Genomic DNA, 27480 nt, shown 5'->3' on the forward strand with positions numbered 1-27480 from the left:
GAAATTATCCTGAATATTCATTGGAAGGACTGATGCTAAAGCTGAAGCTCGAATACTTTGGCCACCTGATGCGAGAAGTTGACTCACTGTAAAAGACTCTGATGCTGGGAAAAATCGAAGGCAGGAGGAGAAGGGGACAACAGATGTTTGGATGGCATCACTGACTCAATGGACATGTGTTTGAGCAAATTCTGGGAGATGGTGAAGGACAGGGAAACCTGGTGTGCTGCATGCAGTCCATGGGGTCGCAAAGTGTCAGACATGACTGAGCAACTGAATAACAACAATGAATTGTTATGTACATCACAGGGCAGTTTTGATGCCTGCACACTGTATGTAATCCCTTCCTTGGGCAAAATACTGACTCCTCACAAACCAGCTCTTGGATACCTCCTCCCATCCTCATCCCTGCCTCCTTGGGCAGAAGAGAACACCACCTTACTCAGACCGCAGGCGTGCCTACTGCTGATGGAAGCACACCGCCGCCACCCCCCCTCCACCCCCGACCCCGTGTGTATTTATTTATTTATATGTTCATCTCTCTTAGAGTGAGCTCCCTGAAAAAACATGTTATCAGCCTATCTCCTTTACTCCGTTCAGCACTTGGCACAAAGCAAGTGTGCCACACAACTTTATGTCCCTAAAAACTTATGTCCCAGATATTAACACAAGATACATTAATGTCAGATAGAAATCATTGTATCCTCTTAAATCATCCACCATTTAGTCAAATTTACTAAGTGCCAGAGACTATGAAATACACTACAAAGTAAAATACATGCTCTCTGCCCCCAAGGAACTAAGAAATTAACATGTGAAAGGTGAAGTAGCAGCAGCACATCTCAGTGAAGCTCAGAATAACACTGAAAACCATAAGACACAAGGTGATTAACTTCCCATTTTAAACCACAGGACTTCAGAAGATGGTAACATTACAATCACCTGCCATGGTTAGCGAGCTCCCAGGTGGCGCTAGTGGTAAAGAACCCGTGTGCCAATGCAGGAGACATTAAGAGGCGCCAGTTCGATCCCTGGGTGGGGAAGATACCCTGGAGGAGGGCATGTGTCCCGCTGTTCACACTGTCCGCACTGTTCGTTGAACCCCGAGTAGGCAAGGTGTGAGCTGAGAGACTGGAAGAAGGATTGAGGAGCCATGGGATCTGCAGACACATTTATTCTCTCTCCTGGCTGACGCAGCAGCCATAGCATAACCTTACACAACGCAACCTCACTCCCGGCTGGCACGGCGGCCATAACAGTACTCTCTCCTGACTGATGCAGCAGCTGTAGCGGTAGACACGCTATGTGCTCTCCTCTCATGGCTTACCCAACTGATGCAGCCATGACACAGCAGTAAGGCTGCCACTCTTTAGGTCAAGCTCATGCAACCATACAGCACTAAGTATCCAGGATCAAGCCTATCCCTCCTGACGTGCATGCACAATGCTATAAGTGAGCTCAGTTGTTACATCATCATTATTTACAAAACGCGGGGCAAGAGCGAGAGACCGTGGGGCAAGAGAGCCTGACTATGCCATTTTGGCTAATTTGCTTTTTCCCTAGATTCCACCCCACAGGTTTTGTAAGTTCCGCCCTTGGCGGCATCCCACAGTGCACAATGCTGCCACTTGATCCCACATCCCTCAACAACAATAGATACAACAGCAAACACCTACATCCCCGATACATAGCAAAACCCAACACCAGGTAGCACCTGGAACTCATGCTGCAGTCTTTGCCCTCATGGGACTAGAAGAGCCACCCACTGCATGTGAAAGTGAAAGTCACTCAGTCGTGTCTGACTCTTTGCGACCCCATGGACTATACAGTCCATGGAATTCTCTAGGCCAGAATACTGGCATGGGTAGCCTTTTCCTTCTCCAAGGGATCTTCCCAACCCAGGGATCGAACCCAGGTTTCTCACATTGCAGGCGGATTCTTTGCCAGCTGAGCCACCAGGGAAGCCCAAGAATACTGGAGTGGGTAGCCTTTCCCTGACCCAGTGGATCTTCTAGATCCAGAAATCAAACCCAGGTCTCCTGCATTGGAGGCAGATTCTTTACCAACTGAGCTATCGGGGAAGCTACTACATGTGGAGTGCCTTTATCTTCCATGGCCAAGTCCAGTCCACCGTCTGTCCTTGTGAAATCCTAGGAAAGCCTCCACAGGGGCAACTCCACCCCTGCACGGTTTCTCTTTAAAGACTCGCAAAACCACCCACAGGCGCCAGGCCCACCCCTTCATGGAGGGGATTTTTGTTGCATTCACAGCCCACCCACATGATCACACTTTTCTAAACTTGAGGACACAGCCTTTACAGTACACTGTCCACATCATAGGATATAACCTTTATGGTACAATCTACATCACAGGACACAGCCTTTACAGTACAATGTTCTACATAAGACACAGCCTTTGCAGTACACCTCCACACAAATCAGCCCACATTTGCATCCATGCAACCCAGATGGGACCCCTGCCAGCATGAGCCCTCTTAGTGGTCTTCACATTTTCAAAATGGCATCTCACATGCCATTCCTCTACTTCTGTCAGTAAGGAACCGCAAACCTCCCACAGACATGGGCCCACCCCTGTGTCCCACAGTCACAAAAGCCAAGTGCCAAGCTGAAACTGTTTTTGCTGAAACCAAAGTCGAGTAACTCCACTTGAGTATACGGTTGATACGTCTTGAACTCAGTCATAGTGGGAACCCCTTGAGGATGCCCACCTAGGCTATAGACTGCTCATGCATCACTTTCTGCTGCACAACCGGCCTCGCTGACAAGTGGGGACCCACAGTCTCATAATATTCATTGTCACCATCCCCACCTCACTGTCAGAGATGCTGGGCTCTTCAGGGCCATGGGGTTCTTGTTGTAACGCCAGTATACTTTGCTCTAGTTCTTCCAAGTGTCTCGGTACATTGTGCACCAGTGTGGCATCACGTAGAACACTGTGCATTTTTGTCTTTAGGACAATCAGGAAAATCCACCCCACGGTACCAGCAGCAGCCTGCCGCCTTGTTCAGCAAATGGGAACTCACTGCCTGTAACGCATTTTCAATGCTTTCTGGTTAACTGTCCACCACTTCCTAGTCGTCCACTGGAGCCCACGCTGAGGGGATCCAGGCCACATGGTACCACGTGCTATATGGTGGCCACTGGCTCCCTCCATCCAGTGAAGCCTCAGGCTCCCCTACCTGCTGGGTATCCTACTGACGACACCCATTATTTCACTGTATCTCACTGTCCACACTGTTCACTGAACCCGTGGTAGACAAGGCCCAAGCTAAGAGGCTGGAAGAAAGCTCGAGGAGCCATAGGAACTGCAGACACATTTATTCTCTCCTGGATAATGGAGCAGACATAGCAGCAGCCATAGCATAACCTTACACAACACAACCTCTCCCCTGGTTGGCACAGTGGCCATAACAGTATTCTCTCCTGGCTGACGCAGCAGCCGTAGCAGCAGACATGCTATATTCTTTCCTCTCACGGCTGACCCAACAAACACGGCTGTGATGCAACAGTAATGCCACCCCTTTTTATGTCAAGCTCTTACAGACTTACTGCACAGAGTAGCCCGTGACCAAGAGAGAACCTCGTGATGCACACACACAGTGCTATAAGTGATCTCAGCTGTTACATAATCATTATTTATAAAACATGGGGCAAGAGTGAGAGTCCACCAGATGAGAGAGCCTGACCAGAGACCACAGGAGTGAGAGAGCCAGACCATGCTATCTTGGCTAATTTGCTCTTTCCGTACAGCATAGCAACCCATTCTAGTAGTCTTGCTTGGAGAATCCCACGGACAGAGGAGCCTGGTGGGCTATAGTCCACAGGTTCACAAAGAGTTGGACACAACTTAAGTGACAGCATGCACGCACGCCATGGTTAGAGGTGACTTTGCAGAAATAGTTGGATTTGACCTTATCCTCAGGAGTTTACAGAATTTGTATTGGTAGAAAGGATGAAGAGAAAAGATCCTTCAGTAAACAGGGCAGTGTGAGCCACAGCAAAAGAACATGAAAGATGGGGCAATGCAAACCGGATTCTTATGACTATAAAAATCCAGCTTATGAAGTGCTGTGTTCGTGGATGTAGAGAGAGAGAATGCTAGCCAGGTATCTTAGAGCCAGGCTTTGGGGTGTCAGCAAGTACTGGGGAGTCCAAGAGGTGAAGAGAGTATGTGAAATGTTTTCATTAGACTGATTTGACAGTCGTTAGCATGGAAGGGCAGAGAAGGCAATGGTGACCCACTCCAGTACTCTTGCCTGGAAAATCCCGTGGGCGGAGGAGCCTGGTAGGCTGCAGTCCATGGGGTCGCTAAGAGTCAGACACAACTGAGCAACTTCACTTTCATTTTTCATTTTCATGCATTGGAGAAGGACATGGCAACCTGCTCCAGTGTTCTTGCCTGGAGAATCCCAGGGACAGGGGAGCCTGGTGGGCTGCTGTCTATGGGGTTGCACAGAGTCGGACACAACTGAAGCAACTTAGCAGCAGCAGCATGGAAGGGAGAGGAGTAGCAAGAAAAAAAGGGGTTCATGATCCTAACTTTCATTTATGGAGCCTGGTTTATGTTAGACATTGTGCTTTATGTGCGTTATTTTTCATAGTTACCCTACTCCTTATAAGATGGCTGTACCAGCTCTATTTTATTTACCCAGGTTAATAAGTGACACGTTAGGATTCAATCCCAAGATATCTAACTCCCAAAAACAGCTGCTTCCAAGGCGTGTGTTTTAGGGGCTGTATGGGGTGGCCAGGGTGGAAGGGAAACATGTATGAGAAAGATGGAATACAGGTAAAATCAGCAGAACTTGGAGACTGGATGTGAGGGAGAGGAAGTAAAATTTAAAGTTATCATGTTTGAGGGATAAGAAAATGATGATGAGATTAATATAGAGAAGGAAAGGGGATAGTCTTAGAAGGCAGCAAAAAGATATGTATAGCATTAAATAAGCTTTAGAGGGTGCCAGACAATTTCAGTGGAAATGCCCAGTGGCTGAGATGTTGAGCATGAGCTCCAGCTTTCCTTTCCTCCACTAGAATGAATATTGCAGCAATGGCAATATGTGGAAAATGAACATACCTGTGGAAATCCAGCCTCAATCTAAGGATCACAAGATCTCTTCCTTCCCAAGGTTTCTTTCAAGTCTGATTAAAAATGTGAAGCACACTAAAAAATTGTATATGATTTTGAAGAACTGAGACACTGTGGTTCAACAGAGCAGACATTTTTTTTTTCCTACCAACCAAGACTTTCCTTCCTTCTCATGCCAATTTTTACTCAAATACCATTTTTCCTCTAGCAACTTAAAGTGTGAAAACATATTCTTTCCTCTGCTCACACCCTGTCCACAGCACATCCTGTAAAATTCCATCCTTCAGCAGTTAACTTATAGCTTTAGCATGATTATAGTTCTTAAAATGAAAGTTTGGGGACTCAAGGAAAATAGTGGGTTCCTAACATAAATAGATTGTGAGGCCAAATAATTCAGAAACTATTCAAGTTCCATAATTTTGCCTTTCTTAAAGGAGTCTTTGGAGAGCTATTGCTGTTTTTTTATTTGTTGTTTCCACTTAAAAATATGAAGTTTGTTCAATGATCATTTCCCCTAGGATTGCAAATGAAGGCAAGCTATACTTGGCTGTCCAAGAAAGATCACAAAGCCTAAGCTTTCAGGGTACTCTGGAAAAATGAACCATTTTAAAATCAGGCTCTGCACTGTTGCGATAAATTGTAATACTGAATTCAGTTGTATGCCTCAGTCTGGAAGAAATAATTTTTTAAACCCTCAATAAACATTTATGTCTGAGTATGATCCAAAAGTAGATAAGGTGGCATTGTTCCGTAGCTAAAAGTTAGATGGCAAAATGTCCTGTAGCAAAGCCATTTCTATATGGATCCCATAACCTCAGGGGAAAAAGTTCAGTGAATGAAATTATTATGAATATCCCATATTCTGTAAAAACCTATAATAATGAAGGGAGTAAGAATAAAACTTGTGATTTTAGTGCTGCTGCTGCTAAGTCGCTTCAGTCGTGTCCGACTCTGTGCGACCACATAGACAGCAGCCCACCAGGCTCCCCTGCCCCTGGGATTCTCCAGGCAAGAACACTGGAGTGGGCTGCCATTTCCTTCTCCAAGGCATGAAAGTGAAAAGTGAAAGTAAAGTCGCTCAGTCGTGTCCGACTCTTAGCAACCCCATGGACTGCAGCCCACCAGGCTCCTCTGTCCATGGGATTTTCCAGGCAAGAGTACTGGATTTTAGTGCAGGTGGATTCAGTTAGGAGGAAAATGTTCTTCAGATCCAGAAATTACATAGGCATAATAGGTATATTTTGAGTGAAATATAAGAGGGATAACCTTTTACTAATAGCAATGAGTATAAATAACTAAAAAGATAACCAGAAGAGGAAGACAACAGAAAACACCTCACCCGACATGGAAGTCCACTGTAGTAGAGCAGCTGATACAGTGTGACTTGTTTCAAGCTGGGACTGATCCCTTGGAGATGGGTTTCTCTTCTGTGGGACTTTGGCATTGCTCCATCTCTCCCTTGTCCATTTCCAAATGTAAAGGATGTCTGAGATAATGTCCCATGGAGATGTTTGCTTGAACAGGCTGTACCAGGTCCCTGAGAAAGAATCGCAGGTGTGCAACCTCCCTCAGGCTTTAAAACACCAGAAAATACTAAGCAGCCTTTCCAAAGGACAGCTGTACTCTATACCTAGAATCCCAGATGCAATTCATTAAAGAAATACTGAGTTCAAAACCGATAAATAATGTGGATGATTCAGGGACATTGTTTTGTCTTGTTACATTAAAAGTAACACTAAATCATACAGAATAATCAGAGGGTGGGGAAGATGAAAATGTCTGACAAGTAATGACTGACTGAACTGTTGTCTTGATGAAACACTATGCAGCTATTGAAGATGTTAATTATGAAAATGAAACATTAAAGACATTATGATTTAACCATCATTGATAAGAACACAATGTTGATTATAGTTGTGGAAAAATATTTTTTGCATGAAGGCTAAAAGGGAGTAAAACACAGGAAAATTATGTGTGGGTGGTTGCATGGTGATTGCAGCCATGAAATTAAAAGACGCTTACTCCTTGGAAGGAAATTTATGACCAACCTAGATAGCATATTCAAAAGCAGAGACATTACTTTGCCAACAAAGGTCCATCTAGTCAAGGCTATGGTTTTTCCAGTAGTCATGTATGGATGTGAGAGTTGGACTGTGAAGAAAGCTGAGCACCAAAGAATTGATACTTTTGAACTGTGGTGTTGGAGAAGACTCTTGAGAGTCCCTTGGACTGCAAGGAGATCCAACCAGTCCATCCTAAAGGAGATCAGTCCTGGGTGTTCATTGGAAGTACTGATGCTAAAGCTGAAACTCCAAATCTTTGGCCACCTCATGCAAAGAGTTGACTCATTGGAAAAGACTCTGATGTTGGGAGGAATTGGGGGGAGGAGAGGGGGACGACAGAGGATGAGATGGCTGGATGGCATCACCGACTCGATGGACATGAGTTTGAGTAGACTCCGGGAGTTGGTGATGGACAGGGAGGCCTGGCATCCTGCAATTTATGGGGTCGCAAGGAGTTGGACATGACTGAGCAACTGAACTGAACTGAACTGAACTGATGATGTATTTATTTAACTTTCAGACCAATTTTAATATTGTATATAAATTTTGAAATAATTCCTGAATATCAAGTGTATTATATTCTGCTTATATGTCTAACACAAAAATAGAAAGCCCTCAGAATGGGAGAAAATAATAGCATACTAAACAACTGACAAAGAATTACTCTCCAAAATATACAAGCAGCCCAGGCAGCTCAATGCCAGAAAAATGAACAACCTAATCAAAGAGTGGGAAAAAGACCTAAACAGACATTTCCCCAAAGAAGACATATAGATGGCTAATAAGCACATGAAAAGATGCTCAACATCATTCATTATTAGAGAAATGCAAATAAAAACCACAATGAGGTATCATTTCATGTCACTCAGAATGACCATCATCAAAGTCTACAAACAATAAATGCTGGAGAGGTGTGGAGAAAAGGGAACCCTCTTACACTGTTGGTGGGAATGCAATTTGGTACAGCCAGTGTGGAGATTCCTTAAAAAACTGCGAATAGAACTGCCATACAACCCAGCATCCCACTGCTGGGCACACATCCTGAGGAAACAAGAGTTGAAAGAGATACATGTACTCCAATGTTCATCGCAGCACTATTTACAATAACCGGGACACGGAAGCAATCTAGATGTCCATCACCATATGAATGGATAAGGAAGTTGTGGTACATTTACAAAATGGAATATTACTCAACTATAAAAATGAACACATTTGAGTCAGTTCTAATGAGGTAGATGAACCTGAAGCCTATTATATAGAGTGAAGTAAGTGAGAAAGAGAAAGACAAATACTGTGTATTAATGCATATATTGAAAGATCTCCAGGAGTTGGTGATGGGTAGGGAAGTCTGGCATGCTGCAGTTCATGGGGTCTCCAAGAGTCTGACATGACTGAGCAACTGAATTGAATGCATATGTATGGAATTTAGAAGGATGGTACTGATGATCCTACATGCAGTGTGCCAAGGAGACATAGATGTAAAGAACAGACTTTTGGACTCAGTGGAAGAAGGTGAGGGTGGGATGATTTGAGAGAATAGCATTGAAACATGTATATAAAAAATACATGCCCCAGTGCAAGTTTGATGCATGAAAAAGAGCACCCAAAGCCAGTGCTCTGGGACAACCCAGAAGAATAGGGTGGGGAGGGAGGAGGGGGGGAAGTTCAAGATGGGGGGGACACATGTATACCTGTGGCCGATTCATGTTGATATATGGCAAAAACCATCACAATATGGAAATTATCCTCCAATTAAAATAAATAAATAAAATTTTTTAAATAAACTAAAATTTGAAATAAGCAGTCCTAATTAAAGAGGTACAAGAGCATAATATTTGGCTGGTTCAAAGTCTAGCTTTGCACCAATATTAGTTGTGTAACTTTGGATAAGTTAACATTTCTGCCCCTCAATTCTATCTTCCACAAAATGGAAATACTAACCTCTCATGACTATTGTCAAAACTGAAATAGATAATTCACAAAAAGTCTTAGCAGAGTACTTGACACATAGGAAATGGCAAATATTGTTGTGAATACACAAAATATAAAGCACATTTGTATACATGTATATATATTATCAGAGAAGGCAATGGCACCCCACCCCACCCCACAGAGGAGCCTGGTAGGCTGCAGTCCATGCTAAGGGTCAGACACGACTGAATGACTTCACTTTCACTTTTCACTTTCATGCATTGGAGAAGGAAATGGCAACCCACTCCAGTGTTCTTGCCTGGAGAATCCCAGGGACGGGGGAGCCTGGTGGGCTGCCATCTATGGGGGTGCACAGAGTTAGACATGACTGAAGTGACTTAGCAGCAGCAGCATATATATTATATATATGTTTATGTGTGTAAAGGCACCTAGCACATGCCTGCCACATACATTTAGTATGAGGGAACAATAATATGATACATATATAGCTACATTTATGAGCACATACTATGTGTCAAGAATTCTGCTAAGAATCTTTTTTTAATGGATTTCATAAAAATAAAGAAATTCATTTGAATTTTAGCATCCACAGGGTTTGAATGGTACACAACAAAGTTTCCTTTCCCATCCCTGTCCCCCAGTTAACCAGATCCCCCTCCTGCTCTTAACTCTTAGAAATTTCTTGTGTATCCTTTTAGAAACTGTTTTTTTACACTTAATTCATCTTAGCAAATGTCCCAGAGCAGCCCCCTCCCTCTTTAATGCCTGCATAGTATGTAGTCTTTTGGACGTGGACATGTGGATATACAATGCTGCAATGATTACCTACTCATTAAGTAAATATAGCATTGCATATATATGCCAGTATCTAGTATATTTCCCTTCCCTTCTTTCTCTTATTTTGTCCTGGACTTCTTTAGTTGCTAAGTCATGTCCAGCTCTTTTGTGACCCAATGGACTGTAGTCAGCCAGGCTCCTCTGTCCATGGGATTCCCCAGGCAAGAATAGTTGGAGTGGGTTGCCATTTCCTTCTCCAATTGGCCTGGCCTACTGGATTTATTTCTATTGACAATTCTGGGCCAATGCTTTAAAATTTTCCTAGATGTTTAATTGCTCTTCATAGATTTTTCCAACTTTTATTTCTAATATCAATGTACAAGAGTGAAATTTTAAATTTCTAAGAAAAAGCCTTTGAGCTAGTTGTGAATATTCCAATCATCCTTGACAAATACATATAGGTCAAAGATTTCTTGAAATACATACATAAGCTAAAAAATGTATCCAAAATGTTACAAGAAATATGAAAGTTCACTTCTCATACAATGGATGTACAGGCATACCAGGAAGAGCCTGGTCTCTTTAGTAAAGATTTCTTCCTTTCAAAGAAAATCAAGACCAACCAATTTCTTGGGTTTTCAAAAAAAATTAATTCTTCAATTATTACTATTTCAATGGTTCAAATATTAAATTGTATTGTCCTGTATATATATTGAAGTCTCAAGCAGTTGAAATGATTGAAAAACAAAAATAACATAACAACATATCTTGAGCCTGAAAGACTCAATTTCAAATAGAGTTGAAGGACTTCCCTGGTGGTCCAGTGGTTGGGAATCTGTCTGCAAATACAGGGGACACTGGTTTAATCCCTCATCTGGGAAGATTCTGCACACCGCAGAACAACTAAGCCTGTATACCACAACTACTGAACCAGTCCTCTAGGGTCTGGGAGCTGCAACTCCTGAAGACCACATACACTGGAACCTGTGCTCTGAAACAGGAGAGGCTGCTGTAAGGAGAGGCTTGTGCACATCAACTTGAGAGTAGCCGTAACTGGTGGCAACTAGATAAAGCCCACGCACAGCAGCAAAGATCCAACCCAGCTAAAAATTAAATAAGTAAAAAAAAAAAAGTTTTTTTTTTTTTAAAATTTTAGATAGAGTTGAAATTTTTTGAAGCTGTAAATATTGTTTAAAAATGTTTTCCATCCATTTTGGTAAATATCAGAGAATAAATTATTTTGCTGTATGGTGACCCTTTTGGTTGTGTTCATAGATCTTACACGTGCAAAGAAGCAGTACATCTGCTAAGAATCTTAAGCACATATATTATGCATTGTATGTGGCACGTTACATATTCTATATTATAGCATCTCATTCATACAAATATTCTGATGATGGGGAATTATTATCTGCATTCTACAGGGAAGGAAATGGAGGCTCAAAAAGCTTAAATAACTTCCCCGAGATCACAGAACCACTAAATGGCATAGCTAGGCAAGAACAAGGTTGGCTGATACCAAAAACAAACTCTTCCCTGCTGGCCATACTGCTTTCAATAAATGAGAAATAAAAAACACTTAGCCTTGTATATGCTTCACTGGTCTGGTGACAGTAAAATGGAGTCTCCAGTTTTCCCTTCAATTACCTGTGAGGGTAGAGCCTGTTGTGAAGACTTCGACTTCTCTTGTTGCTAAGGACCTTGGTCCTCCTGACCTCAGCTACACCCAGAAAAATCATGGGCTACTCTAATTTGAGAACTGAGGATGAGGAGTGTGAGGTCATCCCAAACTGGTGTTAAGGGAAAATAATTCCACATTAGCGAGCTATCCAAAGAAAGCCTTCCTCTGCAGATACGTCATTTTAACTATTGACACTGCTAAAGAAGGTTTTTTGGTGGGGAGGGAAGCAAAGTGGTTTAGTTTTTACTTTTGGAATTCCTTTAAGTTTTTTAACGTGCTCCTATGAAATTTGGATTCCTAAGAGAAGGATTTAACAGGCAGTATTCCAAGACTCTTTCCCTCCCTAGAACTTGTTCTGAGGCCCCAATTAACACCTTCTGGAATGAGTGTCCCCAGTAGCCAGCTCCGGGGATGCTGATCTAGTGGGAAAAGCCACTGGCTGTCATCAGCCCTCCATGTACTCAGTGTGACCTTAGGCAACTGCTACAAGCCTCGGTTCTCTCCTATAAAATTAGGAGAGGTGTCTAAAATGCTATGGGTGGTACAGAATGTCTTTCTGTGTCAACTTCTGGAAAAATCAACCCACACGATTACTTCACACCAAAGTGGCTCTTAATTCCATCTTTCCACGTGGTTGAGAACTGGTTGATACAAAAACAAGTGTTAAAAAGATTGAAGCCCATGTTGTTTGTTCTCAGCATAATACAGGAGGAATGTAAGAATTATAAAGCTAATAACTGAAAACTTAGCAACCTAACAGGGCTCAGGAAAAATATTCTTCTACCAGGCAACACACCGATGACATACTCAGAAAGCAATCCCAAGTGTTTTTATAATGGAATTTCTCTCTTTGCCTACCTGGCTCTACCACCCACCACTCTCCAGTACCCCCTCCCTCCAGCCAAGCCAATGTCCCACTTAAACAAAGCTCACTGCACCTAAAGTGCTTCCTCTTCCTCCCTTCACCTTCACGGAATGCTCTGTTCTTTTGCCCCAAACAGGGCCTCTCACCTGTCTTGTGACACCATCCTTGATTTAGGAGATTCTGAGGTTCTTGAGAATCTCTGTCCTCTTCTACTTCCAGTTCCTCACATGATTTTAGGCATGTTGTAAAGACCAAATGATACACCAGCTCATTGTGTTCTCTCCGATCTCAGACGCCTTTTCTACTTTTGCAAGCATGCAGATTAACATTTAAAACTATAACCAGTCACATATTATCAGTTTTCCCATATTTTTCATGGCTGTTCATGGGTTTTCATGGTTGTTCTCTCAAGTAGGTTGTAAAAGACTTATTCCTGCAAGTCATAATACTAAGGAAAGTGTTAGGCAGGGAGAAGTGTTAGATGGGCTTCCCTGGTGGCTCAGACGGTAAAGAATATTCCTGCAATGTGGGAGAGCCGGGTTGTATCCCCGGGTTGGGAAGATCCCCTGGAGAAGGGAATAGCTATCTGCTTTAGTGTTCTTGCCTGGAGAATTTCATAGACAGAGAAACCTGGTGGGCTGCAGTCCATGGGTTGGCAAGTCGTAATACTAAGCAAAGTGTTAGGCAAGTAGAAAGTATTCCTTAAATATTTGGGGATTGTATTTGATTGTAGTCTTATTTTAAGAGCAATTATAATATTAATAATATTGCTAGACTGTGATTAGCACCTGACATATATTATTTTCTTTATCTCTGATATATAACTTTGACATAAGTAACATCACCCCTGCTTGACCCTAAAAGTCATTAAAATTATAGGACTTCTTGAAATATTTATTAGCTGACAGTTGGTTTTATTATATAGATGAATAGGTGAAGTGAAAGTCACGTTGTCCTGTCCGACTCTTTGCGACCCCGTAGACTATACACTCTGAATTCTCCAGGCCAGAATACTGGAGTGGGTAGCCTTTCCCTTCTCCAGGGGATCTTCCCAACCCAGGGGTTGAACCCAGGTCTCCGTCATTGCGGGCAGTTTCTTTACCAGCTGAGCCACCAGGGAAGCCCAAGAATACCGGAGTGGGTAGCCTATCTGCTTCTCCAGCAGATCTTCCCGATCCACGAATCAAACCAGGGTCTCCTGCATTGCAGGCCGATTCTTTACCAGCTGAGCTATCAGGGAAGCCCTATTATATAGGTAAATCTACTAAATAGTTGTATTCAAAATTTTCAAAATTGTAATTCTTTTAAAAATAAAAGTAAAGCAAAATTGAAAATATTCATGGTTAACTGAACATTACATATAAAGTAATAATTTGTTATGATATATATTTCAATGTCTAAAATTATTTTATAGTATCTTTTGAGGAATTTTATTTTTTATAATGATCTTATTATTTTTATATTTTTTTCATAACATTTCCTGAAATCTTCAAAATTGCATTTTACAAGTAGACTTAAAATTGCAACACTTTCAATGGAATTTTCTCCATGAGGCATACATTTTATTTAGAACAATGCTTTCTAAAGGTTTTGATGTATGCAGAAAAATACCTGCTAAAGAAAGCCTATCCTCATTTTCTTTTTCTTTTCTTTTTTGTTTAGGAACAGATCAATTTTTCAGCACAAGTAATTTCATTCACAACTGTCTATTCAGATAATTTTCATTTTAAGGAAAGTTCTTAAAATAAGTTGATCTATTATCTCTTAAATACTTTTCCAAACACAGACCCTGCAAAAAATTATATATAGTCATTCTCACCCCACTTCAGTTCCAATATATAGTTAAGTATTTGTCCAATTAAAATAGAAGTTCCACCAAAAGATTCTTCCCTTGAGTCAAGATATTTCAAAATATTGCATTGGCCAAAAAGTTCATTTGCTTTCTTTTTCTTTTACCAATCCAATACAGTTACATAATTTATCAATTAAATCTCTTTTCAACTTTACTGGAGTGTAACTGACATATGAGATTGTAATATGCTTGAAGTGTACCTTGTAGTAATTTGCTATACACACACATTATGAAAGAACTCCCCTCATCTAGCTAATTAGCATGTCCATCACATCACATACTTATCTTTTTGTGTTTGTGAACATTTGAGCTTTACTCCCTTAGCAAATTTTGATTATACAGTACAGTGTTATCAAATATACTCACCATATTTTATATGAGATACTCAGACCTTATTCATCTCATAGCTGAAAGTTATAGAGCCCTTTTTACCAACTTTTCCCTATTTCCTGACTCCCCAAGCCTTCACAACCATTTTTCTATTGTTTCTATCAGTTTGACTTTTACTTTTGTTTCCACATACAAGTGTACCATGCATTATTTGTCTTTCTCTGCTTGGCTTATTTCACTTAGCATAATATCCTCATCCATATTGTTGCAAAGGGAAGAATTTTCTTTGTCATGGCTGAAATATCACATCTTTATCCATTTACCCATCAGTTATTTGTTGTTAATAAGGTTGCAATAAACATGGAGGTGCAAATATTTCTTTAATTTCTTTAATATCCTGCTTTTATTGCCATTTGGAAATATACCCAGAAGTAGAACTATGGGATTATATGGTAGTTCTATTGCTAATTTTTTGAAGAATCACCATACTGCTTTTCCATAGTAACTGCACCAATCTACATTCCTACCAATTGTGCTTGAGAGTCCCTTGGACTGCAAGGAAATCAAACCAGTCAATCATAAAGGAAATCAACTCTGAATATTCATAGAAAGGACTGATGCTAAAGCTGAAACTCCAGTACTCTGGGCACCTGATGTAAAGAGCTGACTTCTTGGAAAAGACCCTGATGCTGGGAAAAATTGGAGGCAAAAGGAAAAGGGGCAGCAGAGGATGAGATGGTTAGATAGCATCACTGACTCAGTGAACATGAATTTGAGCAAACTTCAAGAGATAGTGAAGGACAGAGGAGCCTGCGGTGCTGCAGTCCATGGGGTCTCAAAGAATTGGACACAACTTAGTGACTGAACAACAGAAAGAACAACAACAATGAACAACAACCGATTGTGGCCAAGGGTTTCCTTTTCTTCACAGCTTCCCCAATACTTGATACTGCTTGGCTTTTTGAGGAGAGACATTCCAACAGGTGGAACTTCCCTGATGGCTCAGTGGTAAAAAACTTGTCAATGCAGGAGACATGGGTTCTATCCCTAGGTCAGGAAGATCCCCTGGAGAAAAAAACGGCAACCCACTCCAGTATTCTTGCCTGGGAAACCCCATGGACGGTGGAGCCTGGTGGGCTGCAGTCCATGGGGATCACAAAAGAGTAGGACATAATGACTAAACAACAGTTCCAACAGACGTGAAGTTCTATCTCATTCCAGCTTTGATTTGCATTTCCCTGATGAGAAGCAATGTTGATTATTTTTAGATAATTGTCTCTTCATCCAGGCAATAAAGTTCTAAAAGTCAGGGATTTCTATTTAAATTTTTCTTTCTAATTGCTACTTTATCATCTCTTTTCATTTCAATTAAATAATTAAATCATCCCTTTTCTTAAAAAGTGGCTTCCCTTGTGGCTCAGCTGGTAAAGAATTCACCTGCAATGCAGGAAATCTGGGTTTGATTCCTGGGTTAGGAAGATTCCCTGGAGAAGGGAAAGGCTACCCACTCCAGTATTCTGGCCTGGAGAATTCCCAGTCCATGGGGTCACAAAGAGTTGGAGATGACTGAGTGACTTTCACTTTCTAAAAAGTAGAATTTTTTATTAAAAAGTTTTCAACTTGGGGATTTCTGTAGTTAGGGAAAAAGTTATATCTTGGAGCAAAAAGCTTATCACCAACAGATAGTGTCTGTAGCAAGCTGTTATAGAATTGGCCTTTGTGGGTTTTATTAGTCAATCTGTTTTCTGTATGTGATTAACTTTTAACTGTTTTCCAAACATTAAGGACTTTATAAGATCCTGGAAGTGGACATGCTGAGGGGGAGGAGCCAAGATGGCGGAGGAGTAAGACGGGGAGAACACTTTCTCCCCCACAAATTCATCAAAAGAGCATTTAAACGTCGAGTAAATTCCACAAAACAACTTCTGAATGCTGGCAGAGGACATCAGGCACCCAGAAAAGCAACCCAACTCTTTGAAAGGCGGTAGGAAAAAATATTAAAGACAAAAAAAAGAGACAAAAGAGGGAGGGACGGAGTTCCGTCCCGGGAAGGGAATCTTAAAAAGAGAGAAGTTTCCAAACACCAGGAAACCTTCTCACTGCCGAATCTGTGCCGAGCTTTGGAAGCACAGAGGGCAACATAACAGGGAGAAAAAATAAATAAACAATTAAAACTCGCAGATTGCGAGCCCTACGGTAACTCCCCCAGCGGAGAAGCAGCACAGACGCCTGCATCCGCCATTAGCAAGCGGGGGCTGGGCAGGGAGGCGCGGCGTGGGCTGCATCCCTGAGAGTAAGAATCTGGCCTGAATACCCTGAGCGCTATCTGAACGAAATAATTTGGGCTAGCAAACCAGACTGTGGGATATCTACCAGGCGAAAAGCCAGCCCTAACCTAAGACCGCCAGGCCCGCGCATGGAACAAAGGACTGAACAGAGGTAGCTGGCTGCAGACCTTCCCCCTCCGGTGACAGGCAGCCAGAGCCGGAGGGGGGCAATCGCAGCCCCAGAGAGACATTATCTATAAAACTGCAAACAGGCTTCTTTGCTAACTAAAACTTCTTGGGGGTCTGGACGGTCAACATCTGCCTGAGAAAGTGTGCCGGTTTTACACCCAGATAACCGAGTGGCGGGGAGGCGATAAGTCGCAGCATTGGTGCTCGCCAAACACCTCATCACCTGAGCTGCTCGGACCTGGGAAGAGCACAAAACGCAGGCCCAACTGAGTCTGCGCCTCTGAGGACTACCCAAGTGCCTGAACCTGAGCGGCTTGAACCTGGGAGGTGCATGCAGCCCAGGGCCGGCCTCGGATTGTTCCCGGCAGAACAACCTAGAGTCCGAGCAGTGTGGACAGGGAGGCTACACGCGCCGTGAGCGGGGGCAGACCCAGGGTGGCTGAGGCACTGCGAGCCCACGCCAGTGTTATTTGTTTGCAGCATCCCTCCCTCCCTCCCCACAGCGCGACTGAACAAGTAAGCCTAAAAAAAAAAAAGTGTCCTCCACCGTGCCCTTTGTGTCAGGGCGGAAACCAGATACTGAAGAGACTAGCAAACAGAAGAAGATATAACAGAGGGAAACGAATTGGAAGCTACAGGCAATAGATCAAAACCCTGTGGTTACTACTGACTACATAGGAAGGGGCCTATAGATCTTGAGAAATATAAGTCTGACCAAGGAACTAGCCAAAAATGAACTGAACCCATAACACCCACAAAAAAAACAAGAAAGTCCTAGATATATTTTTATTATTTTTACGATCATTCTTTCTTTTTTTAATTAAAAAAAATTTTTTTAAGTCCTCTATTTCTCCTTTAATTTTCACTCTTATAACCTATTACTTTGCAAAAAAAAAAAAAAAAAAGACCCTATTTTTTTCTTCTCCAGCAAACTTCATATATATATATATTTTATAATTTTTTGACCTTTTTTTTTTTTTTGCTTTTGTTTTTTTCTTCTTTTCTTTAACATTGTATTATTGAAATTCCAAACTCTACTCTAGATTTTTAATTTTCGTTTTTTGGTATATGTTATCAATTTTGTACCTATAGTTTTTTTTATATAATTTCTGGGACTTTTTTTTTCTTCTTCTTCTTCTCTGTTTCTTTCTCTTCTTCTTTTATATAACATTGTATATCTGAAATTCCAAACTCTACTCTAGATTTTTAACTTATGCTTTTTGGTATTTGATATCAATTTTGTACCTGTATTTTCTTTATAATTTTCGTGACATTGTTTGTATTTGTTTGTTTGTTTTCTCTCTTTATTTTTCTTCTTCTTCTTTTTTTTTTTTAACATTGTATTTTTGAAATTCCAAACTCTACTCTAGATTTTTAATTTTTGCTTTCTGGTATTAGTTATCAATTGTGTACCTGTACTTTCTTTATAATTTTCGCGACCTTGTTTGTTTTTGTTTGTTCGTTTTTTCTCTCTTTCTTTTCCTTCTTCTTTTCTTTAACATCGTATTTTTGAAATTCCAAACTCTACTCTAGATTTTTAATTTTTGCTTTTTGGTATTAGTTATCAATTTTGTACCTGTACTTTCTCTATAATTTTCACGACCTTGTTTGTTTTTGTTTGTTCGTTTTTTCTCTCTTTCTTTTCCTTCTTCTTTTCTTTAACATCGTATTTTTGAAATTCCAAACTCTACTCTAGATTTTTAATTTTTGCTTTTATGTATTTGTTACCAATTTTGTACCTTTAAGGACCCAATCTTCAGGACCCATTTTTCACTAGGGAGCGAGATTACTGGCTTGACTGCTCTCTCTCCCTTTGGACTCTCCTTTTTCTCCACCAGGTCGCCTGTGTCTCCTCCCTAACCCCTCTCTACTCTACCCAACTCTGAGAATTTCTGTGTGTTCCAGACTGTGGAGAACACTTAGGGAACTGATTACTGGCTGGATCTGTCTCCCTCCTTTTCATTCCCCCCTTTTATCCTTCTGGCCACCTCTGTCACCTTCCTCCTTCTTCTCTTCTCTGTATAACCCAGTGAACATCTCTGAGTGGTCCGGTTGTGGAGTGCACGTAAGGAAGTGACTACTGGCTAGCCCACTCTCTCCACTATTGATTCACCTCATCTCATTTGCGTCACCTCTAACTGCCCCCTCCCTCTTCTCTTCTCCATGTAACCCTGTGAACCTCTCTGAGTGACCCTCACCGTAGAGAAACTTTTCATCTTTAATGTAGATGTTTTATCAATGGTGCTGTATAGAAGGAGAAGTTTTGAAACTACTGTAAAAATAAGACCGATAACCGGAAGCAGGAGACTTAAGTCCAAACCCTGACTCCAGGGAACTCCTGACTCCAAGGAACATTAATTGACAGGAGCTCATCAAATGCCTCCATACCGACACTGAAACCAAGCACCACACAAGGGCCAATAAGTTCCAGGGCAAGACATACCAAGCAAATTCTCCAGCAACAAAGGAACACAGCCCTGAGCTTCAAGATACAGGCTGCCCAAAGTCACCCCAAAACTATAGACATCTCATAACTCATTACTGGACATTTCATTGTACTCCAGAGAGAAGAAATCCAGCTCCACCCACCAGAACACCGACACAAGCTTCCCTAACCAGGAAACCTTGACAAGCCACCTGTACAAACCCACACACAGTGAGGAAACGCCACAATAAAGAGAACTCCACAAACTGCCAGAATACAGAAAGGACACCCCAAACTCAGCAATTTAAACAAGATGAAGAGACAGAGAAATACTCAGCAGATAAAGGAACAGGATAAAGGCCCACCAAACCAAACAAAAGAGGAAGAGATAGGGAATCTACCTGATAAAGAATTCCGAATAATGATAGTGAAATTGATCCAAAATCTTGAAATTAAAATGGAATCACAGATAAATAGCCTGGAGACAAGGATTGAGAAGATGCAAGAAAGGTTTAACAAGGACCTAGAAGAAATTAAAAAAGAGTCAATATATAATGAATAATGCAATAAATGAAATTAAAAACACTCTGGAGGCAACAAATAGTAGAATAACAGAGGCAGAAGATAGGATTAGTGAATTAGAAGATAGAATGGTAGAAATAAATGAATCAGAGAGGATAAAAGAAAAACGAATTAAAAGAAATGAGGACAATCTCAGAGACCTCCAGGACAATATTAAATGCTACAACATTCGAATCATAGGGGTTCCAGAAGAAGAAGACAAAAAGAAAGACCATGAGAAAATACTTGAGGAGATAATAGTGGAAAACTTCCCTAAAATGGGGAAGGAAATAATCACCCAAGTCCAAGAAACCCAGAGAGTCCCAAACAGGATAAACCCAAGGAGAAACACCCCAAGACACATATTAATCAAATTAACAAAGATCAAACACAAAGAACAAATATTAAAAGCAGCAAGGGAAAAACAACAAATAACACACAAGGGAATTCCCATAAGGATAACAGCTGATCTTTCAATAGAAACTCTTCAAGCCAGGAGGGAATGGCAAGACATACTTAAAATGATGAAAGAAAATAACCTATAGCCCAGATTATTGTACCCAGCAAGGATCTCATTCAAGTATGAAGGAGAAATCAAAAGCTTTTCAGACAAGCAAAAGCTGAGAGAATTCTGCACCACCAAACCAGCTCTCCAACAAATACTAAAGGATATTCTCTAGAAAGGAAACACAAAAACGGTGTATAAATTTGAACCCTAAACAATAAAGTAAATGGCAACGGGATCATACTTATCAGTAATTACCTTAAACGTAATGGGTTGAATGCCCCAACCAAAAGACAAAGACTGGCTGAATGGATACAAAAACAAGACCCCTACATATGTTGTCTACAAGAGGCCCACCTCAAAACAGGGGACACATACAGACTGAAAGTGAAGGGCTGGAAAAAGATTTTCCATGCAAATAGGGACCAAAAGAAAGCAGGAGTAGCAATACTCATATCAGATAAAATAGACTTTAAAACAAAGGCTGTGAAAAGAGACAAAGAAGGTCACTACATAATGATCAAAGGATCAATCCAAGAAGAAGATATAACAATTATAAATATATATGCACCCAACACGGGAGCACCACAGTACGTAAGACAAATGCTAAGAAGTATGAAAGGAGAAATTAACAATAACACAATAATAGTGGGAGACTTTAATACCCCACTTACACCTATGGATAGATCAACTAAACAGAAAATTAACAAGGAAACACAAACTTTAAACGATACAATAGACCAGTTAGACCTAATTGATATCTATAGGGCATTTCATCCCAAAACAATGAATTTCACCTTTTTCTCAAGCGCACATGGAACCTTCTCCAGGATAGATCACATCCTGGGCCATAAAGCTAGCCTTGGTAAATTCAAAAAAATAGAAATCATTCCAAGCATTTTTTCTGACCACAATGCAGTAAGATTAGATCTCAATTACAGGAGAAAAACTATTAAAAATTCCAATATATGGAGGCTGAACAACACGCTGCTGAATAACCAACAAATCACAGAAGAAATCAAAAAAGAAATCAAAATTTGCATAGAAACGAATGAAAATGAAAACACAACAACCCAAAACCTGTGGGACACGGTAAAAGCAGTCCTAAGGGGAAAGTTCATAGCAATACAGGCACACCTCAAGCAACAAGAAAAAAGTCAAATAAATAACCTAACTCTACACCTAAAGCAACTAGAAAAGGAAGAAATGAAGAACCCCAGGGTTAGTAGAAGGAAAGAAATCTTAAAAATTAGAGCAGAAATAAATGCAAAAGAAACAAAAGAGACCATAGCAAAAATCAACAAAACCAAAAGCTGGTTCTTTGAAAGGATAAATAAAACTGACAAACCATTAGCCAGACTCATCAAGAAACAAAGGGAGAAAAATCAAATCAACAAAATTAGAAACGAAAATGGAGAGATCACAACAGACAACACAGAAATACAAAGGATCATAAGAGACTACTATCAAAAATTATATGCCAATAAAACGTGGACAACGTGGAAGAAATGGACAAATTCTTAGAAAAGTACAACTTTCCCAAACTGGACCAGGAAGCAATAGAAAATCTTAACAGACCCATCACAAGCATGGAAATTGAAACTGTAATCAAAAATCTTCCAGCAAACAAAAGCCCCGGTCCAGACGGCTTCACAGCTGAATTCTACCAAAAATTTAGAGAAGAGCTAACACCTATCCTGCTCAAACTCTTCCAGAAAATTGCAGAGGAAGGTAAACTTCCAAACTCATTCTATGAGGCCACCATCACCCTAATACTAAAACCTGACAAAGATCCCACAAAAAAAGAAAACTACAGGCCAATATCACTGATGAACATAGATGCAAAAATCCTTAACAAAATTCTAGCAATCAGAATCCAACAACACATTAAAAAGATCATACACCATGACCAAGTGGGCTTTATCCCAGGGATGCAAGGATTCTTCAATATCCACAAATCAATCAATGTAATACACCACATTAACAAATTGAAAAATAAAAACCATATGATTATCTCAATAGATGCAGAGAAAGCCTTTGACAAAATTCAACATCCATTTATGATAAAAACTCTCCAGAAAGCAGGAATAGAAGGAACATACCTCAACATAATAAAAGCTATATATGACAAACCCACAGCAAACATTATCCTCAATGGTGAAAAATTGAAAGCATTTCCTCTAAAGTCAGGAACAAGACAAGGGTGCCCACTTTCACCATTACTATTCAACATAGTTTTGGAAGTTTTGGCCGCAGCAATCAGAGCAGAAAAAGAAATAAAAGGAATCCAAATTGGAAAAGAAGAAGTAAAACTCTCACTATTTGCAGATGACATGATCCTCTACATAGAAAACCCTAAAGATTCCACCAGAAAATTACTAGAGCTAATCAATGACTATAGTAAAGTTGCAGGATATAAAATCAACACACAGAAATCCCTTGCATTCCTATACACTAATAATGAGAAAACAGAAAGAGAAATTAAGGAAACAATTCCATTCACCATTGCAACGGAAAGAATAAAATACTTAGGAATATATCTACCTAAAGAAACTAAAGACCTATATATAGAAAACTATAAAACACTGGTGAAAGAAATCAAAGAGGACACTAATAGATGGAGAAATATACCATGTTCATGGATTGGAAGAATCAATATAGTGAAAATGAGTATACTACCCAAAGCAATTTATAGATTCAACGCAATCCCTATCAAGCTACCAACAGTATTCTTTACAGAGCTAGAGCAAATAATTTCACAATTTGTATGGAAATACAAAAAACCTCGAATAGCCAAAGCGATCTTGAGAAAGAAGAATGGAACTGGAGGAATCAACCTACCTGACTTCAGGCTCTACTACAAAGCCACAGTCATCAAGACAGTATGGTACTGGCACAAAGACAGAAATATTGATCAATGGAATAAAATAGAAAGCCCAGAGATAAATCCACGCACATATGGACACCTTATCTTTGACAAAGGAGGCAAGAATATACAATGGATTAAAGACATCTCTTTAACAAGTGGTGCTGGGAAATCTGGTCAACCACTTGTAAAAGAATGAAACTAGACCACTTTCTAACACCATACACAAAAATAATCTCAAAATGGATTAAAGATCTAAACTTAAGACCAGAAACTATAAAACTCCTAGAAGAGAACATAGGCAAAACACTCTCCGACATACATCACAGCAGGATCCTCTATGACCCACCTCCCAGAATATTGGAAATAAAAGCAAAAATAAACAAATGAGACCTAATTAACCTTAAAAGCTTCTGCACATCAAAGGAAACTATTAGCAAGGTGAAAAGACAGCCTTCAGAATGGGAGAAAATAATAGCAAATGAAGCAACTGACAAACAACTAATCTCAAAAATATACAAGCAACTCCTACAGCTCAACTCCAGAAAAATAAACGACCCAATCAAAAAATGGGCCAAAGATCTAAATAGACATTTCTCCAAAGAAGACATACAGATGGCTAACAAACACATGAAAAGATGCTCAACATCACTCATTATCAGAGAAATGCAAATCAAAACCACTATGAGGTACCATTTCACACCAGTCAGAATGGCTGCGATCCAAAAGTCTACAAATAATAAATGCTGGAGAGGGTGTGGAGAAAAGGGAACCCTCTTACACTGTTGGTGGGAATGCAAACTAGTACAGCCACTATGGAGAACAGTGTGGAGATTCCTTAAAAAACTGGAAATAGAACTGCCTTATGATCCAGCAATCCCACTGCTGGGCATACACACTGAGGAAACCAGAAGGGAAAGAGACACGTGTACCCCAATGTTCATCGCAGCACTGTTTATAATAGCCAGGACATGGAAGCAACCTAGATGTCCATCAGCAGATGAATGGATAAGAAAGCTGTGGTACATATACACAATGGAGTATTACTCAGCCATTAAAAAGAATACATTTGAATCAGTTCTAATGAGGTGGATGAAACTGGAGCCTATTATACAGAGTGAAGTAAGCCAGAAGGAAAAACATAAATACAGTATACTAATGCATATATATGGAATTTAGAAAGATGGTAACAATAACCCGGTGTATGAGACAGCAAAAGAGACACTGATGTATAGAACAGTCTTATGGACTCTGTGGGAGAGGGAGAGGGTGGGAAGATTTGGGAGAATGGCATTGAAACATGTAAAATATCATGTAAGAAACGAGTTGCCAGTCCAGGTTCGATGCACGATACTGGATGCTTGGGGCTAGTGCACTGGGACGACCCAGAGGGATGGTATGGGGAGGGAGGAGGGAGGAGGGTTCAGGATGGGGAACACATGTATACCTGTGGCAGATTCGTTTTGATATTTGGCAAAACTAATACAATTATGTAAAGTTTAAAAATAAAATTAGAAAAAAAAAAAAAAAAGATCCTGGAAGTGCAAATACACATTGATTGAAAGTGTTATTATAAGGCATAAAATTACAAGAGAAATAAAAATAGAAAAAATAAAAATTAAAGTGTAGAAAAATGACAAAAATATTGTATAGACATATAGGATGTGTTGTTTAACAATGGAAATATTTATGAAGAATAAAGAAGAACATCTGCATGCAAGAGTTGGGTTGTGCCTGTCCAGTGACTTTAAACCAGGTAAACTAAACATGAGTTCCATGAGGACAGAGACCATGTCTGACTCTCCAGTTTTATCTACCATGTCTGGCACATGTGCTGCAAATGTTTGTTGGTTAAGTTAATTAGTCAACCGAAGACAAGGAAATGTACTTGGTCAAATAAAGACATTGTATTTTTTAAATGTATATTTAGAGAATCAGTATCAATGTTTCTTGAAGACTGAAGGGAAAGCTCAAAGGCTGAGCCTGATGGAAGCGCTACCACCCACAGATTATTACTACCACCCTAGAACTGGCCATTGTGGATTTTATTAGAATAATTAATTTAGAGGGTTCATGACCCTTTAAAGTCATCAGAAGAGAGTGTGTGACAGGGTGGTGTTACTTCTAAGGAGCATCCTGCTTCAGTGGTGTTGCAAAGTAGGAAAATCGTTGATTTTTTTAAAGATTCCTGAAAAAAAATTGCCAACCAGAATGATGGAACTTCACTGGTTTACGAATAAGCCAAGAAAATGCATCTACCTGTCTTCATAAGTCCTCATCCCAGGAAGAGAATGAAATCTTAACCTTGCAATCTAGTGACATCTCAACATCTTCCACTACAAGAGACACTTTCCTGTGACTCTATCTCTTTCGAATAACGTCTCAGTCATTCAAATTTCCCACACTCCCCTTCAAGATGGATCTGGGTTAAAGCAAAGGGATAGGAGGCTCACATGCCTTCATTGTGGAGGAAAGGCAGTAGCTCTCGTCCGTCTAGTGGGACCTCTGTCCATCGTGCTGTCCCCAGACAGCCCGGCATCAGCTCCCGGCTGGCCTTCAGGGAGCTGTGTTCTCTTGTAGGCCTACTGTAGCTCGCCTGCAGTTCTGTCTCTTGTAAGATCTGCCTCTGATTTCTACTCTATTCTATCCTTCCTTAATAAGTCTGCCTTTCTCCAGTCCTGGAGAAACAACCAATCTCCTATGATAAGCCCTTCTGGCAAGTTCACCAAACTTTTAAGTATATTCTGCTTCCTCGGGAGAGTATGTCAGAATTTCTGGGTCCCCTCCATGAGGCCAGAATGCAAGATCAGCTTGAGAACTCCCAGTTAGACTTGTTTATCTAGACCTTTTTGTCTGCTTATTGCTACTCTAATGGGAACCATACTACCCCTCCGCCACGTTCTCTTCAGACAAAACACTCAGGCAGATTCTTTCTAGGGTCCCAAAATAGGAGTAACTTAATATTCGTCTGGTGGTTCAGTGATAAAGAATCTGTCTGCCAATGCAGGAGACATGGGTTCAATCCCTGGGTCAGGAAGATCCCCAGGAGAAGGAAATGGCAACCCATTCCAGTATTCTTACCTAGGAAATCCCATGGACAGAGGAGTCTAGCCAGCTACAGTCCATGGGAGTCACAGAAGAAGTCAGACATGATTTAGCAACTAAACAACAATAGATATTCTCTGCTTTAGGTTTTTCTCTTAAACTAAACAACATAATGTGTTCCCTAAGATCTGGGGCTGGAGTCAGAAATCTTGTCACTTACCTGATATACATTTGCCCCTTTCCACAATCACTAGGAGAAACTGTTCGCTCTTCCTTTCTGGGTGAAACTCTGTCTATATCTTACCTTACTTTTTTTGGAGAAAGGACTGCTTGTCTCAGTCTTAATGGCAAAAAGTTATCCTTTCTTTACAATGAGAATATTTAAAAAATTTTTTTAATTGAAGGATAATTGCTTTACAGAATTTCATGGTTTTCTGTCATACATCAACAAGAATCAGCCATAGGTACACCCATGTCCCCTCCCTCCCAGATCTCCCTCCCATCTCCCTCCCCGCCCCACCTGTTGCAGAGCCCCTGTCTGAGTTTCCTGAATCACACAGCAAATTCCTATTGGCTATATATCTTACACATGGTATTGTAAGTATCTATGTTACTCTCTCCATACATCTCCCCTTCTCCCTCCTCTCCTCCCCCCATGTCCATAGGTCTATTTTCTATGTCTGTTTCTCCATTGCTGCCCTGAAAATAAATTAATTGGTGCTATCTCTTCAGATTTCATATATATGTGTCAGTACATGATGTTTATGTTTCTCTTTCTGACTTACTTCACTCTGTATAATAGGCTCTAGTTTTGTCCACCTCATTAGAACAGATTCAAATGCATTCCTTTGTATGGCTGAGTAGTATTCCATTGTATACATGTACCACAGCTTCTTTATCCATTCATCTGTCGATGAACATCTAGGTTGCTTCCATGTTCCGGCTATTTCAAATAGTGCTGCAGTGAACAATGGGGTACATGTCTCTTTTTCAGTTTTGATTTCCTCAGGGTG

This window comes from Bos indicus, chromosome 9 (genome assembly GCF_029378745.1).
Source record: "Bos indicus isolate NIAB-ARS_2022 breed Sahiwal x Tharparkar chromosome 9, NIAB-ARS_B.indTharparkar_mat_pri_1.0, whole genome shotgun sequence".
Lineage (NCBI taxonomy): Eukaryota > Metazoa > Chordata > Mammalia > Artiodactyla > Bovidae > Bos > Bos indicus.